Genomic DNA, 20442 nt, shown 5'->3' with positions numbered 1-20442 from the left:
CCGCCGGCCGACCTTCGTGACCCACGCTGGCCGACCTTCAGGACCCCCGCCGGCCGACCTTCCCGACCCACGCTGGCCGACCTTCAGGACCCACGCCGGCTGACCTTCGCGACCCACGCCGGCCGACCTTCACGACCCCCGCCGGCCGACCTTCCCGACCCACGCCGGCCGACCCTCGTGACCCACGCCGGCCGACCCTCGCGACCCACGCCGGCCAACTTCGTGACCCACGCCGGCCGACCCTCGCGACCCACGCCGACCGACCCTCGCGACCCACGCTGGCCGACCTTCACGACCCGCGCTGGCCGACCCTCGCGACCCACGCCGGCCGACCTTCGTGACCCACGCTGGCCGACCTTCACGACCCGCGCCGGCCGACCCTCGCGACCCAGGCCGGCCGACCTTCGTGACCCACGCCGGCCGACCCTCGCGACCCACGCCGACCGACCCTCGCGACCTACGCTGGCTGACCTTCGTGACCCACGCTGGCCGACCTTCACGACCCCCGCCGGCCGACCTTCCCGACCCACGCCGGCCGACCTTCGTGACCCACGCTGGCCGACCTTCAGGACCCCCGCCGGCCGACCTTCCCGACCCACGCTGGCCGACCTTCAGGACCCACGCCGGCAGACCTTCGCGACCCCCGCCGGCCGACCTTCCCGACCCACGCTGGCCGACCTTCAGGACCCACGCCGGCTGACCTTCGCGGCCCACGCCGGCTGACCTTCCCGACCCACGCTGGCCGACCTTCAGGACCCACGCCGGCTGACCTTCGCGACCCACGCCGACCGACCTTCCCGACCCACGCCGGCCGACCTTCGCGACCCACGCTGGCTGACCTTCACGACCCGCGCCGGCCGACCCTCGCGACCCACGCCGGCCGACCTTCGCGACCCACGCCGGCCGACCTTCGCGACCCACGCCGGCCGACCCTCGCGACCCACGCCGGCCGACCTTCGCGACCCACGCCGGCCGAACTTCACGACCCACGCCGGCCGACCTTCGCGACCCACGCAGGCCGACCTTCGCGACCCACGCCGGCCGACCTTCACGACCCACGCCGGCCGACCTTCCCGACCCAGGCCGGCCGACCTTCGCGACCCACGCCGGCCGACCTTCGCGACCCATGCTGGCCGACCTTCGCGACCCACGCTGGCCGACCTTCACGACCCACGCCGGCCGACCTTCGGGACCCACGCTGGCCGACCTTCGCGACCCCCGCCGGCCGACCTTCGGGACTCACGCTGGCCGACCTTCGCGACCCCCACCGGCCGACCTTCGCGACCCCCGCCGGCCGACCTTCGGGACCCACGCTGGCCGACCTTCGCGACCCCCGCCGGCTGACCTTCGCGACCCTCGCTGGCCGACCTTCGCGACCCCCGCCGGCCGACCTTCCCGACCCACGCCGGCCGACCTTCGTGACCCACGCTGGCCGACCTTCAGGACCCCCGCCGGCCGACCTTCCCGACCCACGCCGGCCGACCTTCCCGACCCACGCTGGCCGACCTTCAGGACCCACGCCGGCTGACCTTCGCGACCCACGCCGGCCGACCTTCACGACCCCCGCCGGCCGACCTTCCCGACCCATGCCGGCCGACCTTCCCGACCCATGCCGGCCGACCTTCACGACCCACGCCGGCCGACCTTCACGACCCACGCCGGCCGACCTTCGCGACCCACGCCGACCGACCTTCGCGACCCACGCCGGCCGACCTTCACGACCCCCGCCGGCCGACCTTCCCGACCCATGCCGGCCGACCTTCCCGACCCATGCCGGCCGACCTTCCCGACCCATGCCGGCCGACCTTCGCGACCCACGCCGACCGACCTTCGTGACCTACGCCGGCCGACCCTCGCGACCCACGCAGACCGACCTGCACGACCCTCGCCGGCTGACCTGCGCGACCCACGCTGGCCGACCTTCGCGACCCACGCTGGCTGACCTTCGCGACCCACGCCGGCCGACCTTCCCGACCCACGCCGGCCGACCTTCGCGACCCACGCTGGCTGACCTTCGCAACCCACGCCGGCCGACCTTCGCGACCCACGCCGGCTGACCTTCACGACCCACGCCGGCTGACCTTCGCGACCCACGCCGGCCGACCTTCACGACCCACGCCGGCCGACCTTCCCGACCCATGCCGGCCGACCTTCGCGACCCACGCCGACCGACCTTCGTGACCCACGCCGGCCGACCCTCGCGACCCACGCAGACCGACCTGCACGACCCTCGCCGGCTGACCTTCGCGACCCACGCTGGCCGACCTTCGCGACCCACGCTGACCGACCTCCACGACTCCCGCCGGCTGACCTTCGCGACCCACGCTGACCGACCTTCGCGACCCACGCTGACCGACCTCCACGACCCCCGCCGGCCGACCTTCGCGACCCACGCTGGCCGACCTTCCCGACCCACGGCGGCTGACCTTCGTGACCCACCATTTTCTCTTACTAGTTTGTTGCTGATAAAAATGGAGGAAATGGTTTTTGGTCCCTTTGGCCCCAATTGTCCCTTTGGTTCCCCGAACTTGTTAAAAAAAAATGCTGCGACCATATAAAAGATTTCGGCCGCACTGCGCATGCGTGCCTGATCATCAGTGGGCATGCGGAGCGCACCAAAGATCGGACACGCATGCACAGTGCGGCCAAATGTTAGTTCTATGGACGCGGCCTTTTTGAAGGCCGCTTGCAGCCGGCATGGTTAAAAGTCGGCTGTTGCGCGCGGATTTGCGCGATCGGGAGCGCCGCATTAGACCTCTCCTCAACCCTCCCAACATCCGCCCACGACCCACCCCCGGGTCACACCCCCGAGTTTGACAATGCCAGGTGTAGGGGGCTGTTGGAAGAGCAACAAGCGGATTCCTCAGTGTCCAGGAGTTTATAACCACCATCAGCCTGAAAAGACTTTGATCCACATTGTGTCTGAATCTCAGTGCCGGTCGGTGCGATGCCAGGTACGGAAAGCGTTAGTGCCAATGACCAGCTGAGCTAATCAAACTGCATGTTTCTCTGGTTGTTAATAACAGGCAAAGTACAGGCCGTACCCAACCAGCTCGTGCTCGCAACACACAAAATAAAGCCTCCTGTGTGATTGGGCAGCACTTGTTGAACAATTTTTAGTGCGCTGACAACTAATTTAACACTAACACTAACTAAGTTAGCACTAATACTAACTACTTTGTCACTAACACAAACTAATTTGTCACTAACACTAACTCATTTAACACTAACACTTACCAAGTTAACACTTTAAGATAATCCAATTATCTTATCTAACTAAACCAATTTAAGATAATCAGTCAAGGTTAAATGTGAGTCATTTACACTTTCTACAAGTGACACAGATTCAGACAAAAACAGGAGGAATGTGTTCAAGTTGCTGCGTTGTTTTTGAATAATGCGGAGGTTTTGGGGAGACTATTGTTCCTCAAGCATTCTCCATGGCAATGCCTCGGCCAATCAGAGTTGACTTGACATCAATCAGAACACTTCAGTTTAAGTTGCTGTTGATTGATATTGGACATAATTCTATTGGTCCTGGTGTTGGATTCAACAATTATAGAGGGGGGTTCTTTAAAATATTAGCTAAAATGATTCTAGAAATATGAGTAAGTTTTAATTGTTTGAATACTGTCCATGACTGTCTCAAATGTTATGAATAATAAAACATAGAACAGTACAGCACAGTACAGGCCATTTGGCCCATGATGTTGTGCCGACCACTTATCCTAATTTAAGATTGTGAGAAACACCGCTCACTTGATAATAATAACCTGTTCTACACCCCTTCAATTTACTGCTGTCCACGTGTCTGTCCAAGAGTCGCTTAAATGTCCCGAATGACTCTGACTCCACCACCTCCGCTGGCAGTGCATTCCACACACCCACCACTCTCTGTGTAAAGAACCTACCTCTGACATCTCCCCGATACCTTCCTCCAATCACCTTAAAATTATGTCCCCTCGTGACAGCCGTTTCCACCCTGGGGGAAAGTCTGGCTATCCACTCTATCCATGCCTCTCATCACCTTGATGTACCACAAGTACTGAGATGAAGGTACATTCAACAAGCTTGAAACAATATCGTAACTGAGACCAGATGTGACGTAGGGAGTTTGAGCGTGGGACAAAAGTCGTGGGAAAGTTAATTAATTAATTTGGAGTAATTGATTAATGTCTAATTAACCAATCACCTGTTAAGTGACTGACACTTTCCTGAACAATTCAAAGGGGTCTCAGCTGAGAATTAGAACCAATGAAACTAAGTAAGGGGCTAAACCCAGATAAGGATTCCCTTAAGAATGTGATCCGTCCAACTGATTAGCAGAGAAATTATAGCCGTCGGAAATTCCTTGGAGCATTGGTAAAAGTTACTTTTAAAGGCTTTGTTGAAATGACTTTTAATATTGTAAATCTGAAGTCACTTTTATCTTGAAGTTTTTTGCTACCACTTGTTGGTGGCTGAAGGACATTTCCAGAGACACAGGAAAAAAGTATTTTCCAGTTAATTTTGTGTGAATGTACCAAAATATGTTCTTAAATAAATAAGCATGACTGAAATTCATTCAACCGGACTGACTGATCTCTGAGTGATTATTATAAGTGTGACATGGCAGCACGATATTAACAGTAGAGGCAAGGGAATGTTGGGGAAGAGGCCAAGATGGGGGAAGGGAGATCTGTTTTTTCATTGAAAAAAATAAAAATCTTTATTGTCACAAGCAGGCTTACATTAACACTGCAATGAAGTTACTGTGAAAAGCCCCTAGTCGCCACATCCCGGCACCTGTTCAGGCCACAGAGGGAGAATTGAGAATGTCCAATTCACGAAACAGCACGTCTTTCGGGACTTGTGGGAGGAAACCGGAGCACCCGGAGGAAACCCACGCACACACGGGGAGAACGTGCAGACTCCACACAGACAGTGACCCAAGCCGGGAATCGAACCTGGGACCCTGGAGCTGTAAAGTAACAGTGCTAACCACTGTGCTACCGTGCCGCACCACGGTTAGCACTATTGCCTCACGGAGCTGAGGACCCGGGTTCGATTCCGGCCCCGGGTCACTGTCGTATGGAGTTTGCACTTTCTTATCGAGTCAGCCTGGGTTTCACCCCCACGACCCAAAGATGTGCAGGTAAGGTGGATTGCAGCTGTACGAGGCCTTGGGGAGACACATCTGGAATACTGTGCACAGTTTTGGTCTCCTTCTGCGATATAATGAAAATGAAATTAAATCGCTTATTGTCACAAGTAGGCTTCAAATGAACTTACTGTGAAAAGCTCCTAGTCGCCACATTCCGGCACCTGTTCGGGGAGGCTGTTACGGGAATTGAACCGTGCTGCTGGCCTGCCTTGGTCTGCTTTCAAAGCCAGTGATTTAGCCCTGTGCTAAACAGCCCCTGATATAATTGCATTAGAAGCAATTATATCCCGGCTGATTTCTGGGATGAAGGGCTTTTCTTCTGGAGGAAGCTGGAACAGGTTTGGCCAATACCCATTGGAGTTTAGAAGACCTGTCAATGATCTCATTGAAATGTGTAAGGTGCTGAGGTGACACAAGAGGGACACAAGACTGGCTAGATTTTTAGTTTTGTACACATTCACGCCACAGGCAGTAACTGGGGTATCCCCGCTGGGATGTTAATGGGTCGTACTCATCGTACACGACTGACTTTGATTCTACCAGATATCGGTGCAAAGGTGTGTCGTAACCAAGATTTGCAAGGGCGTTGCCCAGTTCAAGGTAGACCTCTTTGTTGATTCAAACCTGACGATGCCGGGTTCATATCTTCAATGATGGTGCTCACTGGCAATCTGGCATTGTCGTGCGTCAAACGGGACCTGTCTCTTACCAAGTTCATGTCTGGGGGGAATCTAACGAAACGGCACCTGGATCACAATCACTCACAGTGGTTGCTTCCTCGTAAGTGCCTCAAAAGAAATCTGTCCTGCATCTTCCGGCTCCATTACTGAACCAGGGAGCGGCATGAATGGGAATGTGTATTAGGAAGATAAGGGAAGTGACTTGAAGTTAACTGTTTATTTCAAAAGGAACATGTACAATTAAAGGGTGTCATAAACTAACTAAAGCAAAGTATTAAGTGTATGTTAACCCAAAAGTAGTGGCCATAAAAATACCATGAATGTACTGCACCTTCTGAGAACAGAGACGACTATTGGAAGGTCAAACGATAAAAGTGAAAGATGAAAGGGAAACATAAATATTTGAAGAGCGAGATGTACACCTGTATCAGTAGGTGTGGTTCTGAGATGTTGAAGCAGTAAGGAAGTAGATTCTGTCATTATCAGGGAAACGTGTTTGTTTCTGCAAGGTTTTGGTGACAATCTTTGGTCCCTGTATGGAATGAGAGTGAGAGAAAAGCCTGTGTAAGTTTTCAGTGATCGCTGTAACAAATTAGCTCAGCGTGAATTAAGCAGAAATTATTTGGGGATATATTTGGAGAAATGCTGTCAACTGTGTCAATATTATTTTGTGTCTTTCATGTTTTTACTTTTCTTTAAAATAAATGTTCAAATTTAGTTTTCAAAATAGTGGCAAGTGGTTTGAAATTCTTTCCTTTGACTTTAGACATCTTCTGTGTAAATATAAATTACAAATTGTTGTGATAACTTGTTCAAGTTTCCCTTTGGGATTTGGGTAGCCTGGCACTTACTACCTGTCACATCATAACAACAGAAAGAAGCATCAAACATCATCAGTTTCTGAATGAGGGAAGACTCCAATCATTTGGGGGAAGTTACTATGAAAATTCAATTACCAGAGTCCCCACATCCGATCTCGGGACTTAATCCTGGAATTCTATGTCTGTCCCCCAGGGGAGGAACATCGCAGAGCAGGACACCTGCCACTATATTGGTTACACAGTTGGCCCCATCTCAAATCCCAGGATCCGGAAGATTAGAATGTTTTGAGGATGTGGTTGCGATTGTATATCTAATTGAGCTGTCGGACTGAGAGAGGTTTGGAGGGATGTCACTGTGTTTCCTTGCTGCAATATAACTGGGACCACGGATGGATCTCTGTGTCTTTTCGGAACTCTAGATATGCGTTATCCCTTCTTAGTTCCCAAATAATAGAGATTCAGGCTGTGCTTTTTGGCAAAGTTTCGTTGAACATTATTGGCAACTTTAGTGTCCACTGGTAAACTTTGGTTACAATACAGACTTAGGTCAGGTTAATTGTCTTTAGCGAATACAGTGGTTGAGTTTAAAATACAAATTGTGGTGATTCTTCAAATCGTCACAAACAGAACAAAATTACGGATTGATTTAAACAAAAGGAAAATGGCGATTTAGCAAAAGCAAGCAGCAAAGAAATAGGTTTCAGAAAGAGATAGACTGATCCCGGAATGGATTATTCCATCCCGACAAGTGATTTTTAAGGAGATTATTATCTTAAAGTCTCACCTTCTTTTCGTCTCTGATTGGTTTTACCTAATTTATAATCCACTCAATTCGACCGAAGTGTCTGTCTGTCAATTTTGAGAGAGATATGTATTTAGTAAGTTGGTGTGAATTTTCCATTCCATCGCCTGCCAATTTTCCAACTTATCCACAAACCCATCTTAACATTATTGGAGAAACACATTGTTTGCTGAGAAAGTATCTCTCTCGACTGGCTGTTTCCATAGAAATGGAATGGCCGGTTCTTTCACACAATGGGGCCTTTCAGCCAGCTGACGTCACTGCTCCTTCCGACAAGTGATTTTTAAGGAGATTATTATCTTAAAGTCTCACCTTCTTTTCATCTCTGATTGTTTTTTCCTAATTTATAATCCATTCAATTCGACCGAAGTGTCTGTCTGTCAATTGACACCGTGGTTAGCACTGCTGCCTCACAGCGCCAGGGACCTGGGTCAGCACGGTGACACAGTGGTTAGCACTGCTGCCTCACAGCGCCAGGGACCCGGGTCCGCACGGTGACACAGTGGTTAGCACTGCTGCCGCACAGCTCCAAGGACCTGGGGCAGCACAGTGACACAGTGGTTAGCACTGCTGCCTCAGAGCACCAGGGACACGGGTCAGCACGGTGACACAGTGGTTAGAACTGCTGCCTCACAGCTTCAGGGACAGCACGGTAACACAGTGGTTAGCACTGCTGCCTCAGAGCACCAGGAACCCGGGGCAGCACGGTGACACAGTGGTTAGCATTGCTGCCTCACAGCACCAGGGACCCGGGTCAGCACGGTGACACAGTAGTTAGCACTGCTGCCTCAGAGCACCAGGGACCCGGGTCAGCACGGTGACACAGTGGTTAGCACTGCTGCCTCACAGTGCCAGGGACCCGGGTCAGCACGGTGACACAGTGGTTAGCACTGCTGCCTCACAGCGCCAGGAACCCGGGGCAGCACGGTGACACAGTGGTTAGCACTGCTGCCTCACAGCGCCAGGGACCCGGGGCAGCACAGTGACACAGTGGTTAGCACTGCTGCCTCACAGCATCGGGGACCCGGGTCAGCACGGTGACACAGTGGTTAGCACTGCTGCCTCACAGCGCCAGGAACCCGGGGCAGCACGGTGACACAGTGGTTAGCACTGCTGCCTCACAGCGCCAGGAACCCGGGGCAGCACGGTGTCACAGTGGTTAGCACTGCTGCCTCACAGCGCCAGGAACCCGGGGCAGCACGGTGACACAGTGGTTAGCACTGCTGCCTCACAGCACCAGGGACCCGGGTCAGCACGGTGACGCAGTGGTTAGCACTGCTGCCTCACAGTGCCAGGGACCCGGGTCAGCACGGTGGCTAATGACCCGGGTTCAATTCCGACATTGGGTGACTGTGCGGAGTCTGCACGTTCTCCCTGTGACTGCGTGGGTTTCCTCCGGGTGCTCCGGTTTCCTCCCACAGCCCAAAGATGTGTTGGTTAGTTGGATTGGCCGTGCTGAATTGCCCCTTAGTGTCCGAAGGTTAGGCAGGGTTACATGTTTGCCGGGCCTGGGACTAGCCAGATAGGGTGCTCTGTCAGAGGGTCGGTGCAGACTCGGTGGGCCGAATGGCCTCCTTCTGACTTGTAGATGGGGGAACAGATCGCCATTTCTGTGGCAGCAAACGGGAATCCAGCAGAGTGTGTTGTCTCCTTGGTGCTGGGGGCAAGGGTGTCTCGGAGCGGGTACAGGACATTCTGGAGGGGGAGGGGGAACAGTCAGTGGCTGTGGTGCACATCGGTACCAACGTCAGAGGTAAAAACAGGGACGAGGGCCTGGAATGTGAGCTTAAAAGCAGAATGTAGGGAGTTAGGAAGCAAGTTGAGAAATCGGACCTCAAAGGCAGTGATCTCAGGATTACTCCCAGTACCACGTGCTAGTCAGAGTCGGAATAGCAGGATATATCGGATCACTCTGTGGCTGGAGAGATGGTGTCAGGGGGAGGGGTTCAGATTCCTGGGGCATTGGGACTGGTCCTGGGGGAGGTGGGACTTGTACAAACTGGATGGGTTACACCTGGGCAGGACTGGGACTGATGTCAGAAGAACATAAGAACTAGGAGCAGGAGTCGGCCATCTGGCCCCTCGAGCCTGCTCCACCATTCAATGAGATCATGGCTGATCTTTTGTGGACTCAGCTCCACTTTCCGGCCCGAACACCATAACCCTTAATCCCTTTATTCTTCAAAAAACTATCTATCTTTATCTTAAAAACATTTAATGAAGGAGCCTCAACTGCTTCACTGGGCAAGGAATTCCATAGATTCACAACCCTTTGGGTGAAGAAGTTCCTCCTAAACTCAGTCCTAAATCTACTTCCCCTTATTTTGAGGCAATGCCCCCTAGTTCTGCTTTCACCCACCAGTGGAAACAACCTGCCCGCATCTATCCTATCTATTCCCTTCATAATTTTATATGATTCTATAAGTTCACCCCTCATCCTTCTAAATTCCAACGAGTACAGTCCCAGTCTACTCAACCTCTCCACATAATCAAACCCCTTCAGCTCTGGGATTAACCTAGTGAATCTCCTCTGCACACCCTCCAGTGCCAGTACGTCCTTTCTCAAGTAAGGAGACCAAAACTGAACACAATACTCCAGGTGTGGCCTCACTAACACCTTATACAATTGCAGCATAACCTCCCTAGTCTTAAACTCCATCCCTCTAGCAATGAAGGACAACACTCTATTCGCCTTCTTAATCACCTGTTGCACCTGTAAACCAACTTTTTGCGACTCATGCACTAGCACACCCAGGTCTCTCTGCACAGCAGCATGTTTTAATATTTTATCATTTAAATAATAATCCCTTTTGCTGTTATCCCTACCAAAATGGATAACCTCACATTTGTCAACATTGTATTCCATCTGCCAGACCCTAGCCCATTCACTTAGCCTGTCCAAATCCCTCTGCAGACTTCCAGTATCCTCTGCACTTTTTGCTTCACCACTCATCTTAGTGTCGTCTGCAAACTTGGACACATTGCTCTTGGTCCCCAACTCCAAATCATCTATGTCCTTGCAGGGGGTACTTGCTAGAGCGGTTGGGGAGGGTTTAAGCTAATATGCCAGGGTGTGGGAACCTCTGTAAGGATTCAGAGCAGGGGGAAATCAAGAACTAGGGAGAAAGGCAGCAAGGTGAATAAGGAAAGCAATCGGCATTGAAATCAAGGGTCTATCAGATAATAAGTATAATTATTAATAATAATCTTTATTATTGTCACAAGTAGGCTTACATTAACACTGCAATGAAGTTACTGTGAAAAGCCCCTAGTCGCCGCATTCCGGCGCCTGTTCGGGTCACAGAGGGAGAATTCAGAATGTCCAATTCACCAACAGCACGTCTTTCGGGACTTGTGGGAGGAAACCGGAGCACCCGGAGGAAACCCACGCAGACACGGGGAGAACATGCAGACTCCGCACAGACAGTGACCCAAGCCGGGAATCGAACCCGGGTCCCTCGCGCTATGAAACAACTGTGCTAACCACTGTGCTACCGGCTGCCCGTCGTTAGGCTCACCATAAGACCATAAGACATAGGGACAGAATTAGGCCACTCGGCCCATCGAGTCTGCTCCGCCATTCAATCATGGCTGATATTTTCTCATCTCCATTCTCCTGCCTTCTCCCCATAACCATAAGACATTAAGACCATAAGACATAGGAGCGGAAGTAAGGCCATTCGGCCCATCGAGTCCACTCCACCATTCAATCATGGCTCATTTCAACTCCATTTACCCGCTCTCTCTCCATAACCCCTGATCCCCTTATTGATCAAGAACCTATCTATCTCTGTCTTAAAGACACTCAGTGATTTGGCCTCCACAGCCTTCTGGGGCAAAGAGTTCCACAGATTCACCACCCTCTGGCTGAAGAAATTCCTCCTCATCTCTGTTTTAAAGGATCGTCCCTTTAGTCTGAGATAGTGTCCTCTGGTTCTAGTTTTTCCTACAAGTGGAAACATCCTCTCCACGTCCACTCTATCCAGGCCTCGCAGTACTTGTGAGTTTAAATAAGATCCCCACTCATCCTCCAAAGAGTACAGACCCAGAGTCCTCAACCGTTCCTCATACAACAAGTTCTTCATTCCAGGGATCATTCTTGTGAACCTCCTCTGGACCCTTTCCAAGGCCAGCACATCCTTCCTTAGATACGGGGCCCAAAACTGCTCACAATACTCCAAATGGGGTCTGACCAGAGCCTTATACAGCCTCAGAAGTACATCCCTGGTCTTGTATTCTAGCCCTCTTGACATGAATGCTAACATTGCATTTGCCTTCTTAACTGCCGACTGAACCTGCACATTAACCTTTCGAGAATCGTGAACAAGGACTCCCAAGTCCCTTTGTGCTTCTGATTTCCGAAGCATCTCCCCATTTAGAAAATAGACTGCCTAAATTCCTCCTTCCAAAGTGTGTAACCTCACACTTTTCCACATTGTATTCCATCTGCCACTTCATTGCCCACTCTCCTAGCCTGTCCAAGTCCTTCTGCAGCCCCCTTGCTCCCTCAATACTACCTGTCCATCGACAGATCTTTGTATCATCTGCAAACGTATTAACAGAGCCTTCAGTTCCTTCTTCCAGATCATTAATGTATATTGTGAAAAGTTGTGCTCCCAGCACAGACCCCTGAGGCACACCACTAGTCACCGGCTGCCATCCTGAAAAGGACCCCTTTATCCCCATTCTCTTCCAGTTTAAAAGGGCGCGCTGTGGGTGAGGTAAGTACTGCTTAACCACTTCCTTACCTTGCAGGTCAGCTGTTCGGGAGAGAGAGGGAGCCGGGACCTTGGAAACAGCGCGGGAGTTTCAAAAAGCGCGGGAGCTGCGAGGCAGAGGGGACAGTTTAAAAGGGCGCGCTGTGGGTGAGGTAAGTACTGCTTAACCACTTCCTTACCTTGCAGGTCAGCTGTTCGGGAGAGAGATCAGTTTTGGGAGCAGGCCTATTGGCTGACTGTAAATCAGGAAGGATACAAAGGGTGTGGCTGAAGTGCCTATAGAAACAGTGCTGGAGGCAAACAGAGTGTATCTGAGTTTGGGTAAGGCTGAGTTCGGGTAAGAGGGGAGTGACAAAAAAAATAAAAAAATAAAAATCCAATTAATTAAGTAAATTAATTAACTAGTTAAGGGAATTTGGTGCTCACCTGAAGGCGGTGCAGAGAAGCAGACCTGTGAGGGAGTCTCGGGAGCAATTACATCACAGCCAGCAGGTAAGTGATTGGCTTCTGACTGGTAAGTGATTTCTCTCTCTTTGACTTTCTCTTAGCTGTGTAGTGTAGTTCAAATTTAACTTCAGGTTTAAGTCAGGCAGGAGAGCTCAGACCCGTGTCATGCTCCTCTTGTGAGATGTGGCAAGTCAGGGACCCTTCTGGTGTCCCTGACTCCTTCATCTGCAAGAAGTGTGTCCAACTGCAGCTCCTGTTAGACCGCTTGACGGCTCTGGAGCTGCGGATGGACTCACTTTGGAGCATCCGCGATGCTGAGGAAGTTGTGGAAAGCACATTCAGTGAGTTGGTCACACCGCAGATTAAAATTACTGAGGCAGATAGGGAAAGGGTGACCAACAGACAGAGGAAGAGTAGGAAGGCAGTGCAGGGATCCCCTGCGGTCATCTCCCTCCAAAACAGATTTACCGTTTTGGAAACTGTTGGGGGAGATGGCTCACCAGGGGAAGGTGGCAGCAGCCAGGTTCATGGCACCGTGGCTGGCTCTGCTGCACAGAAGGGCGGGAAAAAGAGTGGCAGAGCTATAGTGATAGGGGATTCAATTGTAAGGGGAATAGACAGGCGTTTCTGCGGACGCAAACGAGAATCCAGGTTGGTATGTTGCCTCCCTGGTGCAAGGGTCAAGGATGTCTCGGAGCGGCTGCAGGGCATTCTGGAGGGGGAGGGTGAACAGCCAGCTGTCGTGGTGCATATAGGCACCAATGATATAGGTAAAAAACGGGATGAGGTCCTACAAGCTGAATTTAGGGAGTTAGGAGTTAAACTAAAAAGTAGGACCTCAAAGGTAGTAATCTCAGGATTGCTACCAGTGCCACGTGATAGTCAGAGTAGGAATGACAGGATAGCTAGGATGAATACGTGGCTTGAGAGATGGTGCAAGAGGGAGGGTTTCAAATTCCTGGGACATTGGGACCGATTCTGGGGGAGGTGGGACCTGTACAAATCGGACGGTCTGCATCTGGGTGGGACCGGAACCAATGTTCTCGGGGGGGTGTTTGCTAGTGCAGTTGGGGAGGGTTTAAACTAATGTGCCAGGGGGATGGGAACCGATGTAGGAAGTCAGTGGGGACAGAAATAAAAGGCAGGAAGGGAGAGTGTGTAAAGCATGACCAGAGAAAGCAGGGCAGAGAGCAAGGAAGGTCTACATTAAACTGCATTTATTTCAATGCAAGGGGCCTGACGGGCAAAGCGGATGAACTCAGGGCATGGACGGGCACATGGGACTGGGATATTATAGCTATGACTGAAACATGGCTAAGGGAGGGGCAGGACTGGCAGCTCAATGTTCCGGGGTACAGATGCTATAGAAAGGATAGAACAGGAGGTAAGAGAGGAGGGGGAGTGGCGTTTTTGATTAGGGAGAACATCACGGCAGTACTTAGAGGGGATATATCCGAGGGTTCGCCCACTGAGTCTATATGGGTGGAACTGAAAAATAAGAAGGGAGAGATCACCTTGGTAGGACTGTACTACAGGCCCCCAAATAGTCAGCGGGAAATTGAGGAGCAAATATGTAAGGAGATTACAGATAGCTGCAAGAATAATAGGGTGGTAGTAGTAGGGGACTTTAACTTTCCCAACATTGACTGGGACAGCCATAGCATTAGGGGCTTGGATGGAGGGAAATTTGTTGAGTGTATTCAGGAGGAATTTCTCATTCAGTATGTGGATGGACCGACTAGAGAGGGGGCAAAACTTGACCTCGTCTTGGGAAATAAGGAAGGGCAAGTGACAGAAGTGCTAGTGAGGGATCACTTTGGGACAAGTGACCATAATTCCATTAGTTTTAAGATAGCTATGGAGAATGATAGGTCTGGCCCAAGAGTTAAAATTCTTAATTGGGGCAAGGCCAATTTTGATGGTATCAGACAGGAACTTGCAGAGGTAGATTGGGGGAGACTATTGGCAGACAAAGGGACGGCTGGTAAATGGGAGGCTTTTAAAAATGTGTTAACCAGGGTGCAGGGTAAGCACATTCCCTTTAGAGTGAAGGGCAAGGCTGGTAGAAGTAGGGAACCCTGGATGACTCGAGATATTGAGACTCTGGTCAAAAAGAAGAAGGAGGCATATGACGTACATAAGCAACTGGGATCAAGTAGATCCCTTGAAGAGTATAGAGATTGTCGAAATAGAGTTAAGAGGGAAATCAGGAGGGCAAAAAGGGGACATGAAATTGCTTTGGCAAATAATGCAAGGGAGAATCCAAAGAGATTCTACAGATACATAAAGGGAAAAAGAGTAACTAGGGACAGAGTAGGGCCTCTTAAGGATCAACAAGGGCATCTATGTGCAGAGCCACAAGAGTTGGGTGAGATCCTGAATGAATATTTCTCATCGGTATTCACGGTGGAGAAAGGCATGGATGTTAGGAAACTAAGGGAAATAAATAGTGATGTCTTGAGAAGTGTGCATATTACAGAGGAGGAGGTGCTGGAAGTCTTAAAGCGCATCAAGGTAGATAAATCCCCGGGACCTGATGAAATGTATCCCAGGATGTTGTGGGAGGATAGGGAGGAAATTGCGGGTCCCCTAACCGAGATATTTGAATCATCGGCAGCCACAGGTGAGGTGCCTGAAGATTGGAGAGTGGCGAATGTTGTGCCCTTGTTTAAGAAGGGCAGCAGGGAAAAGCCTGGGAACTACAGACCGGTGAGCCTAACGTCTGTAGTAGGTAAGTTGCTAGAAGGTATTCTGAGAGACAGGATCTACAAGCATTTAGAGAGGCAAGGACTGATTCGGGGCAGTCAGCATGGCTTTGTGCGTGGAAAATCATGTCTCACAAATTTGATTGAGTTTTTTGAGGGGGTGACCAAGAAGGTAGATGAGGGCAGTGCAGTAGACGTTGTCTACATGGACTTTAGCAAAGCCTTTGACAAGGTACCGCATGGTAGGTTGTTGCAGAAGGTTAAAGCTCACGGGATCCAGGGTGAGGTTGCCAATTGGATTCAAAATTGGCTGGACGACAGAAGGCAGAGGGTGGTTGTAGAGGGTTGTTTTTCAAACTGGAGGCCTGTGACCAGTGGTGTGCCTCAAGGATCGGTGCTGGGTCCACTGTTATTTGTGATTTATATTAATGATTTGGATGAGAATTTAGGAGGCATGGTTAGTAAGTTTGCAGATGACACCAAGATTGGTGGCACAGTGGATAGTGAAGAAGGTTATCTAGGATTGCAACGGGATCTTGATCAATTAGGCCAGTGGGCCGACGAATGGCAGATGGAGTTCAATTTAGATAAATGTGAGGTGATGCATTTTGGCAGATCGAATCAGGCCAGGACCTACTCAGTTAATGGTATGGCGTTGGGGAGAGTTATAGAACAAAGAGATCTAGGAGTACAGGTTCATAGCTCCTTGAAGGTGGAGTCGCAGGTGGACAGGGTGGTGAAGAAGGCATTCGGCATGCTTGGTTTCATTGGTCAGAACATTGAATATAGGAGTTGGGACGTCTTGTTGAAGTTGTACAAGACATTGGTACGGCCACACTTGGAATACTGTGTGCAGTTCTGGTCACCCTATTATAGAAAGGATATTATTAAACTAGAAAGAGTGCAGAAAAGATTTACTAGGATGTTGCCGGGACTTGATGGTTTGAGTTATAAGGAGAGGCTGGATAGACTGGGACTTTTTTCCCTGGAGCGTAGGAGGCTTAGGGGTGATCTTATAGAGGTCTATAAAATAATGAGGGGCATAGATAAGGTAGATAGTCAACATCTTTTCCCAAAGGTAGGGGAGTCTAAAACTAGAGGGCATAGGTTTAAGGTGAGAGGGGAGAGATTCAGAAGGGCCCAGAGGGGCAATTTCTTCACTCAGAGGGTAGTGAGTGTCTGGAATGTGCTGCCAGAGGTAGTAGTAGAGGCGGGTACAATTGTGTCTTTTAAAAAGCATTTAGATAGTTACATGGGTAAGATGGGTATAGAGGGTTATGGGCCAAGTGCGGGCAACTGGGACTAGCTTAATGGTAAAAACTGGGCGGCATGGACTGGTTGGGCCGAAGGGCCTGTTTCCATGCTGTAAACTTCTATGATTCTATGATTCTATGATCTGCCAGTCAGCCAATCCTCTATCCATGCCAGGATCTTACCCTGAACACCACGGGCTCTTAACTTATTTAACAGTCTCCTATGTAGCACCTTGTCAAAGGCCTTCTGGAAATCTAAATAAATCATGTCCACTGGTTCTCCTTTGTCTAACTTCCTTGTTACCTCCTCAAAGAACTCTAACAGATTTGTCAGACATGACCTCCCTTTGACGAAGCCGTGCTGACTCAGTCCTATTTTACCGTGCACTTCCAAGTACTCCGCAATCTCATCTTTAATAACAGACCAATCTTACCAATGGCCGAAGTCAGGCTAACCGGCCTATAATTTCCTGTCTTCTGTCTCCCTCACTTCTTAAACACGGTGTTACATTAGCCACTTTCCAGTCCTCTGGGACCCTTCCTGCCTCCACAATTTCCTCAGCTATCTCTTTTAGAACCCTGGGGTGTAGTCCATCTGGTCCAGGTGACTTATCCACCTTCAGACCTTTCAGTTTCCCCAGAACCTTCTCCTTAGTAATGTTCACTGCACTCACCTCTGCCCCCTGGTTCTGGAGCTCTGGCATCCCACTGGTGTCTTCCACCGTGAAGACTGATGCAACGTAACTATTCAGTTCCTCTGCCATTTTTTTGTTTCCTATTATCACTTCTCCAGCCACGTTTTTCATTGGTCCAATGTCTATTATTGCTTCACTCTTACCTTTTATATATTGAAAGAAACTCTTCCTATCTTCTTTTATATTACTAGCTAACTTGAACTCACATTTCACCTTCTCCCCCCTTATTGCTTTTTTAGTTGTCCTCTGCTCGCTTTTAAATGATTCCCAATCCTCTGGTTTCCCACTAATACTCGCCACTTTGTCTGCTTTTTCTTTAGCTTTTAGGCTGTCCTTGACATCCCTCGTCAGCCACGGATGCCTTGTCCTCCCCGTAGCATGTTTCCTCCTCCTTGGTATTAATTTCTGTTGTGCCTCCCCAATAACCCCCAAAAACTCCTGCCATTGCTGTTCCACTGTCTTCCCTGCTAGGCTCCTTCTCCAATCAACTCTGGCCAGCTCCTCCCTCATGTCTTTGTGTAGTTACCCTTATTTAATTGTAATCCCGTTACATCTGATTGCAGCTTCTCCCTCTCAAACTGCAGGGTAAATTCTATCATATTGTAGTCACTGCTCCCTCAGGGTTCCTTCACGTTAAGTTCCCTAATCAAGTCTGCCTCATCACACATCACCAAATCCAGAATTGCCTGTTCCCTAGTGGGCTCTGTCACAAGCTGCTCCAAAAAAACATCTCTTAGACATTCCACAAATTCAATATCTTGGGATCCACAACCAACCTGATTTTCCCAGTCCACCTGCATATTGAAGTCCCCAATGATCATTGGAATATTGCCTTTTTTATTGCTTTCTCTATCTCTTGATTTATTTTCTGCCCCACATCCTGACTACTGCTAGGGGGCCTGTACATAACTCCCATCAGGGTCTTTTTACCTTTGCGATTCCTCAACTCTACCCACAGAGATTCTGTGCCTTCCGATCCGATATCGCTCCTTGCTATCGGTTTAACTTCATTTCTTACTCACAATGCAACCCCGCTCCCTTTGCCATCTGCCTGTCCTTTCGATAGGACACATATCCTTGGATATTTAGATCCCAGCCCTGATCCCCTTGCAGCCACGTCTCTGTGACGCCCACAACATCGTACCGGCCAATTTCAATATGTGCACCAAGCTCATTTACCATGTTCCGTATACTGCGCGCATTTAGGTCCAACACCCTCAGTCCTGCATTGACCACCTCCCGTCTCACACTCGTCACCTTTTCTGCTCTGCCTGAGGGTGATGTTCTATTAGTTTTGTTCTCTATTTCCCCTTCAGTTCTGGCACCTTCTAAGCTCACGCTCTGGTTCCCTCCCCCTGCCATATTAGTTTAAATGATGTGGAGATACCGGCGTTGGACTGGAGTGAGCACAGGAAGAAGTCTTACAGCACAAGGTTAAATTCCAACAGGTTTGTTTCAAATCACTAGCTTTCGGAGCACTGCTCCTTCCTCGGGTGACTATTAGTTTAACCCCTCCCGAGTGACACTAGCAAACCTCCCAGCCAGGATATTGGTGCCTCCTGAGTTTAGATGTAACCCGTCCTTCTTGTAGGACCCACCCGCCCCAGAAGAGATCCCAATGGTCCAGAAATCTGAAACTCACTGATCTATAATTCCCTGTTTTCTCTCTACCTCCCGTTTTGAATAGCGCCGGAGTGTGGGGACTAGGGGCTTTTCACAGTAACTTCATTGCAGTGTTAATGTAAGCCTATTTGTGACAATAAAGATTATTATTATTATCATTACAGTAGGGAAGTTGCTGGAGTCCATTATCAAGGATTTCATAGCACAGCATTTGGAAAGCAGAGGTGTAATCAGACAAAGTCAGCTTGGATTTACAAAAGGGAAATCAGGCTTGACAAATCTACCAGAATTCTTTGAGGACGTAATGAGAAGGGTTGACCTGGGAGAACTGGTGGGTGTGGTTTATTTAGATTTTCAGAAGACTTTCTACAATGTTTCACAAAGCAGATTACTATGTATAGTTAACGCCCATGGGATTATGGGTAGTGCCTTGAGATGGATAGAAAGCTGGTCAGCAGACAGGAAGCAAAAAGTTGGAACAAATGGGTCTTTTTCTGATTGTCAGGCAGTGACTAGTGGGGTATCGCAGGGATCTGTGCTCAGACCCCAACTGTTCACATTATATATTAATGATTCGGACAAGAGAAAGAAATGTTTTATCTCAACATTTACAGCTGATAATTAGTTACAGGGGGGTGAGAGTGAGCTGTGAGGAGGATCCAGAGATACTTCAGCTGGGATTTGGACAGGCTGAGTGAGTGGCCACATGCCTGGCAGATGCAGTATAATGTGGATAAATGTGAGATTATCCGCTTCGGGAGCAAAAATAGGAAGGCAGATTATTATTAAATTGAGAGAGGCGGATACTCAGCGAGACCTTGCTGTCCTCGTGCATCAGTCGCTGAAAGTAAGCGCGCAGGTACAGCAGGCAGTAAAAAAGGCAAATGGTATGTTGGCCTTCATAGCGATAGGATTGGAGTCTAGGAATAGAGATGTTTTACTGCAATTGTATCGGGCATTGGTGAGGCCACACCTGGAGTATTGTGGGCAGTTTTGGTGTCCTGATCTGAGGAAGGATGTTCTTGCTATGGAGGAAGAGCAGCGAAGGTTAACCAGGCTGATTCCTGGGATGGCGGGACTGTCATATGAGGAGAGACTGAGTCGGTTAGGATTATATTCATTGGAGTTTAGAGAATGAGGGGGTCTCATAGAAACTTACACAATTCTACCAGGATTAGACAGATTCAGAAAGAACGTTCCCGGTGGTGGGGGAGTCCAGAACTAGGGATCATAGTTTGAGGATAAGGGGTAAACCTTTAGGACTGAGGTGAGGAGAGATTTCTTCACCCAGAGAGCGGTGAATCTGTGGAATTCACTCCCACAGAAAGTAGTTCAGGCCAACACATTGTAATTTGAAGAAGGAATTAGATTTGCTCTCGGGGCGAAAGGGCTCGAGGGATATGGGGGAAGGCGGGATCAGGGTATTGAACTTGATGATCAGCCATGATCACAATGATTAGCGGAGCAGGCTCGAAGGGCCGAATGGCCTCCTCCTGTATCTCTGTCTGTTTCTATGTTGGGATTCTATGAACCAGATCCCAAATTAAATTCCTCC

The sequence above is a fragment of the Scyliorhinus torazame genome, chromosome 4 (assembly GCF_047496885.1).
Source record: "Scyliorhinus torazame isolate Kashiwa2021f chromosome 4, sScyTor2.1, whole genome shotgun sequence".
NCBI lineage: Eukaryota > Metazoa > Chordata > Chondrichthyes > Carcharhiniformes > Scyliorhinidae > Scyliorhinus > Scyliorhinus torazame.
This window is presented reverse-complemented; position numbering follows the sequence as displayed.